Source organism: Cornus florida, unplaced genomic scaffold (genome assembly GCF_030987335.1).
Source record: "Cornus florida cultivar Cherokee Brave unplaced genomic scaffold, ASM3098733v1 CherokeeBrave_3.0.0_Hap2_Chr11, whole genome shotgun sequence".
Taxonomy (NCBI): Eukaryota; Viridiplantae; Streptophyta; class Magnoliopsida; order Cornales; family Cornaceae; genus Cornus; species Cornus florida.
Window position 1 is genome coordinate 2,522,615 of NW_026775581.1, and position 5,769 is coordinate 2,528,383.

A 5,769-nucleotide genomic window follows, 5' to 3' on the forward strand; every position below is an offset into this window, starting at 1 on the left:
TGTGGAATCAATTAGGAATTAGTACTCTTTTGATTGTGTCTTTACTTTATTTTCAATTTTGTTACTTATTGTGTTTGTTCTTGTTTAACTAGGAGTATTGAGCTAGGAAGCAAGCAAAGGATATTCCAAGCAAAGGAGCTAAGCAAGCAAAGGAAAAATGCTAAAATCATAAAAAAAATTACTAAGCTAAGCTATAAATTTAGAGTTGAAGTGCTAAAGGATCTTTGTGAGCTTTTCTTTACTCATCCCTTAGTTAAATCGTCGGCCCGCGTGGAGGCTTGTAATTCAATTCTTAGATAAATCATGAGCCCACGTGGAGGCAATTTACTTTTCTTGCATATTTTGTTAAAGCATGGGAGTATGGGAACATTGTATGTGGAGTAATTTTGTTAATTGTTGATTTGTTGTGAAGGAGAAGTGCTTGTTTGTTTTGTTGTGTTTCATGTGTCGCTAGAAGTCTTGGGTAGTCATTGCCATATCACTCGTCCTAGGTATTCACATGGAAAATCTAGAGGGTAATCTTGGCTACTTGGACCCACGTTTCATACAAAACCCACCTCTTAATCAACATGGCCCCGGAGTTCAAGCTCCAATTCCTCCAATGGTCCTTCGTGATCATTACAATCTTCATGCATATCATCCACCTACTTGTATTGTGTTGCCTAATTTTGAAGCAAATCAATATGAAATCAAGCCTGAGACTATTCAAATGTGTCCACTCTTTTATGGCTTAGATGATGAGGAACCCTATAAGCATCTAAATGAATTCTTTGAAATACGTTCCACCGTAAGATATATAGATGTCCAGGAGGAAGTTTTTAGGCTATTTTTCTTCCCTTTCACACTCAAAAATAAAGCAAAGCATTGGTTCAATACTTTGGGGGCAAATTCAAAAACATCTTGGGCACAAATGCAAAATGAATTTTTCAAAAAAATTTACCCCATAAGTTTAACTAATGTAATGTGTGCTTCAATTAGAGAATTTTCTCAAAAGGAAGGGGAGTGGTTGTATGAGGCTTGGGAAAGATTGAATGACTTGCTAAGCAAATGTCCACATCATGGCATTCCAAAATGGCAAGTGGTTCAATATTTCTATGAGAGCCTTTTCGACATTTATAAGGACATAGTCGATACATCATGTGGAGGATCATATTTTGGAAAACATGAAAATGACATATGGCACCTCTTTTAGAAAATGAGCGAAAACTCTTTGCAAAAATATTATACTTCTCGGTGTGACCATAGTTCGAAGGAAAAGAAGAAAGACTTGCAAGTATGTCAAATAGAGAATCCATTAAAGATTGTAGCCGAGGTTAAGACTCTCTCTCAAAAACTTGATCAATTCTTGTTGAGTCAAAAACCGGTTGTAAAATCACCTTCTTTTCATCATACTTCTCATCTTAGTGAGCCATGCATGACATGTTCAAGTGTTTTACATACCACTTTCACTTGTCCCCATGGACATGCATTCAATAAGCACTTTGAACAAATCAATGCTACATTCACTCACCCTTACTCAAGTGCATATGTTCCAATGTGGAATGAAAATCCGAATTTCTATCAAGCTAAAAAGTTTCAAGGCAAATATATTCCACCTCATAAAAGGGAAGTAGGTTCCCAAGGATTTGTTTCTTCTTCATCTCATCAAAGAACCAATCACTTTTCACATCCTCAAATGTACGATTCGTAAATTTGCTCTCATTATCCTCATGCACTTTCTAGCAATTCTACATTTGAAGATAAGGTTTTGGTAGCTTTAGGTAGCTTAGAAATGAATACCAACTTGTTGCATTTCCATTCTCAATCCATATCAAAGCTAGAAGCCCAAATTGGGACCATAGCTAATGCATTGAATGCAAGAAAAATTGGGAAATTACCTAGTCAACCCGAGAGGAATCCAAAAGCCCAATTTTGTGTGGAAGCAAAACCTGCATCGGGGTGTTCTTCCCAAGATCAAGTGCAAGCCATCACCACCTTGAGAAGTGGTAAGCAAGTGGACAATAAGGTTAAACTTGTAACGACCTTGGATTTTTCAACCTAGTGTCTACTGTGATGACCCGTACCGGATCTAGAAATACGGAAGCAGAAGATGCAAAATAGCCTTAAGAGATGTACATTATCCCTAAGGCACCAAGGTAACTCCCCATGAAGCCATGGAACTCAAAGAAAACAAGTGCAGAAGCAACGGTTCACAAGCGGATAAGAATGAACCTAAGGGAAAAACAGTCATTTCCAACCTAAAAGTGGGTGCTGCTGAGCACACCATTGGAAAGAAAACAAAAAATTAATGAACTTAGACTCAAAAATCACCTGATTCGGAGTTCGGACGGAAAAGATATGAATTTAGAACGAAGAGGCATCCTCCGTTTATGAGACAGCACGACCCTATCCTACTAAAACTAGTATAACTCTCACTACGATTGGATTTCTGATGAGTGGTTGATACCATTGGAAAGCTAACTTCAAGCTCTTGAACTTAGAATCAAGAATGACCAGATTTGGATTTGAAATGAGTAAGATATGACCCTCTGAAGTCGGAATAAGAAAACTGTACAAGAGAAGCTGAAAGGTGAAGGTCCCAGGGAGGATCGGTTGACCAAAATACAACCATCAGTGGGCTGAACCTCAACCATCAGTCTAACAAACCCCAATCATCGATGTGCTGAAATGTGGTTTTTCCTTGAAAGCCTACTAGAAAGGAGTCTCGAGGCTTGTCAGCCGGCTGATGAAGCTCCATCAACCGACCGACACATCTGCTGCAGCTATATAAAGCTGCTGCTATGTGTTTTTGTGATGCTAGGTCCACTTCTAACATTCTACATGCATCCAATAAGTTTCGAACAAGTTCGAAAACACTTTCTAACATCATTGAAGCATCTAAGACATGCTAAAACAAGAGGGAACTTAAGATGACACCCCATGGAGGAATTTTTCATAAAAATTCATAAAAATCACCCAAAATAGGTCAAAAGTTGAAACTTAAGATCTTTGTGCAATGTGGACATACACGCAAGCGTAAAAAGACATTTAAGACGCGTTCCAATGGTCCGCGGCTTTAAAATATCAAGAATGCAAAATATGACCTCTCAACGGCCAAAAATGCCTAAAATTGAGATAAATGGAACCAAAATGAGAAACCTAGAATGAAATGGTGTTTGGCCCTTGGCCACACCTCATACATGATCATAGAAACCCTGTGAAAAAGAAAGAATGAAATTCCCACACCCGATGCAAAAGTTATGAAACAAAGACTATTGATTTTTCAAGGTTTTCACAATGACTTTGAAAGTAAAAGTGCATAAAATACATAATACATGATATTGGCCTCCGGCCTCATCTTATACATGTTGAATACAATGAAAAGAGTGTGCTGATGCACACTTTACATATATGGAATCAAAGAATACAAGTTTTGACACGAGAAGCTACAAATCATCCAAGGCAATGAAATCTTCAAATCTTGAGTCCTGTACCTGAAATATGCCCCAGTAACGTAGGGGTGAGCAACATAAAGCTACTCGTAGGAGATGAGCATGCATCGACTTAGCGTTTTACGGTTATATCACCTTATGGTGAAGCATGTCAAATGGCTCATGCCACCTAACGTCTATGTCAAGATGAGACTCAGGGAGCATCCTAAGCTACCCTAGAGTATAAGCAACAAGAATCAAGATACATAAACATGTATGAAACAAATCAAGATCAGGATAATCCAATGAATATAACCAATAAGATACATATAACATGATAAGAAAACAATGGAATATAAGGATCACATTATCAATGCAATTTAAATGATTGGGACATACCAATTTAACACGAAAATAAAAATACACGAAGTCAAGGATAATGCACAAAATCTATGCAATGCATCAAGGTAGAGATATTCCATAAAGCACGACAAGAAAATTACTCAAATATAAATTAACAAGAATTACATTATCGATGCAATTAACATGATTGGAATTAAACCAATTAACATGATGAGAATTATACACGGAATCAAGAACAAGGCATAATACCTATGTAAGTATACAAGGATGGAACATTCCATATAACATGACAATAAGTATGCTCGGACATATGTTAACAAGAATTACATTATCGATGCAATTAACATGACAAGGAGTATACTTGAAATCACGAATGAGGCATAATATCTATGCAATGAAACAAGATTGGAGCATTTCACATAACACGACAAGTTTAAATCTTCAAGGAATAGTAACTTGAAATTTAAAGAGCGAAATCAACCAATGTGGAAACTCGGATATCGCTCGGATTAAAACCGTACTCTTGAGATCACTTTAGGGCTACTAACCCATGGGTACCTTTCCCCTAGTGCGCACTATAGTTGTAGGAGGACATTCCCCCATACTAGAACTAAGTCCTAGCCATATCAATTCTTAATTGATATCCCAAGTCCAAAATCAACGAGTTGTGCAAGTCAAGATTGTATCAAATACAATAAATATATTAACCACGTTTCATGCACAACCAAGATTTTGGAACACGCAAGTCACGCCCCTAGTTCATCAACTATCATGGCATGTGAGATAACAAGAAATCATAGTATGCAACTATATAGACAACATCCAAGATATATAGCATATAAAGTTAATTGAAGTAAATATACCACAAGTATAAGATACATAATTCAATTATTTTCTAAGCAACATATGAGTAATTAAATCATTCCAAGACAAGTGTGCATGTTCATTAAGTACATTAATGAAACCTAGATACAAGGGGTCATGATTAAACCGATGGAAGCATAGTAAATTTAATCAACCTAAGGGAATAAATTATCATGATTACAAGGTAAGTCCAAATGTTTTATGAACAAGGTGTGTCAAGGATCATATCAAGGTCAAGTTCAATGTCAAGTTACAAGTCCATTTCATGCAAGACATAACCATGTGAATTAAGTTCCATACAAAGGAAGTAAATGAATATAAGGTTCAAACTTATCCGATTATTCTCAATTTGATACATGTAAAGGAATTTGTCACGAAAAACATGAATTCCAAATTAGAAACTTAATCAAGACCAATGAGCTATTGAATGGATTTTAATTATTACACTTAATTACAATCTCTAAGTTTTGAAATTCATCCAAATGATCTCAAATTTAAATTTGTTATACAACATACCATGGCATGATTTAAAAACACGACACAAGTGAATTCCATGCAATAAATGGCCATGAGCATTAAACTTTAATAATAGAAAAATAATAAATGATAGAGTTCAAAACCTAACCAAATATTCTAGATTTAATATATGTGAAACCATATAGCATGCATATCAAGAATGTCAAGTCAAAATTCCAATGGGGTGAATAGTACACCCGGAATAAATTAATTAATCAAATTAATTAAATATTACTATATTTCAAAACAACTCCGATTACTCTCAAACTTACCTATGTTGAAGAGTGAATTAAAGCCTAAGATAATATGCTAACACACATTGTTTTCAAGCTAGTTAAGGCCATGTGAATTAAATATTTATTCAAGATAAATATTAAATAAAATCTTTAATACTTGTTCAAATTCTCTCAATTTAATATATGTCAATGATCATATTATAGAGTATTATATTATCATGCTACATGTTTAAAATAAGCCATGAGCAACCTGGAAAATCAAATCCAATACAAGAAAAATAAATAATAAAATCTCTAGATTTCATATTTAAGCATGTAAACAAGTTGTATAAGCATCAATAGTATGTTATATAACAAGAATTAAACCTATAACACCCCCT

At 35.2% G+C, this 5,769-nt stretch overlaps 1 pseudogene; it reads right to left on the bottom strand.

Annotated features, from left to right (window-relative positions):
- Positions 1 to 965: 965 nt before the first annotated feature.
- On the bottom strand, positions 966 to 1,065 carry LOC132287507 (small nucleolar RNA R71; annotated as a pseudogene).
- Between the last annotated feature and the right edge of the window lie 4,704 nt (positions 1,066 to 5,769).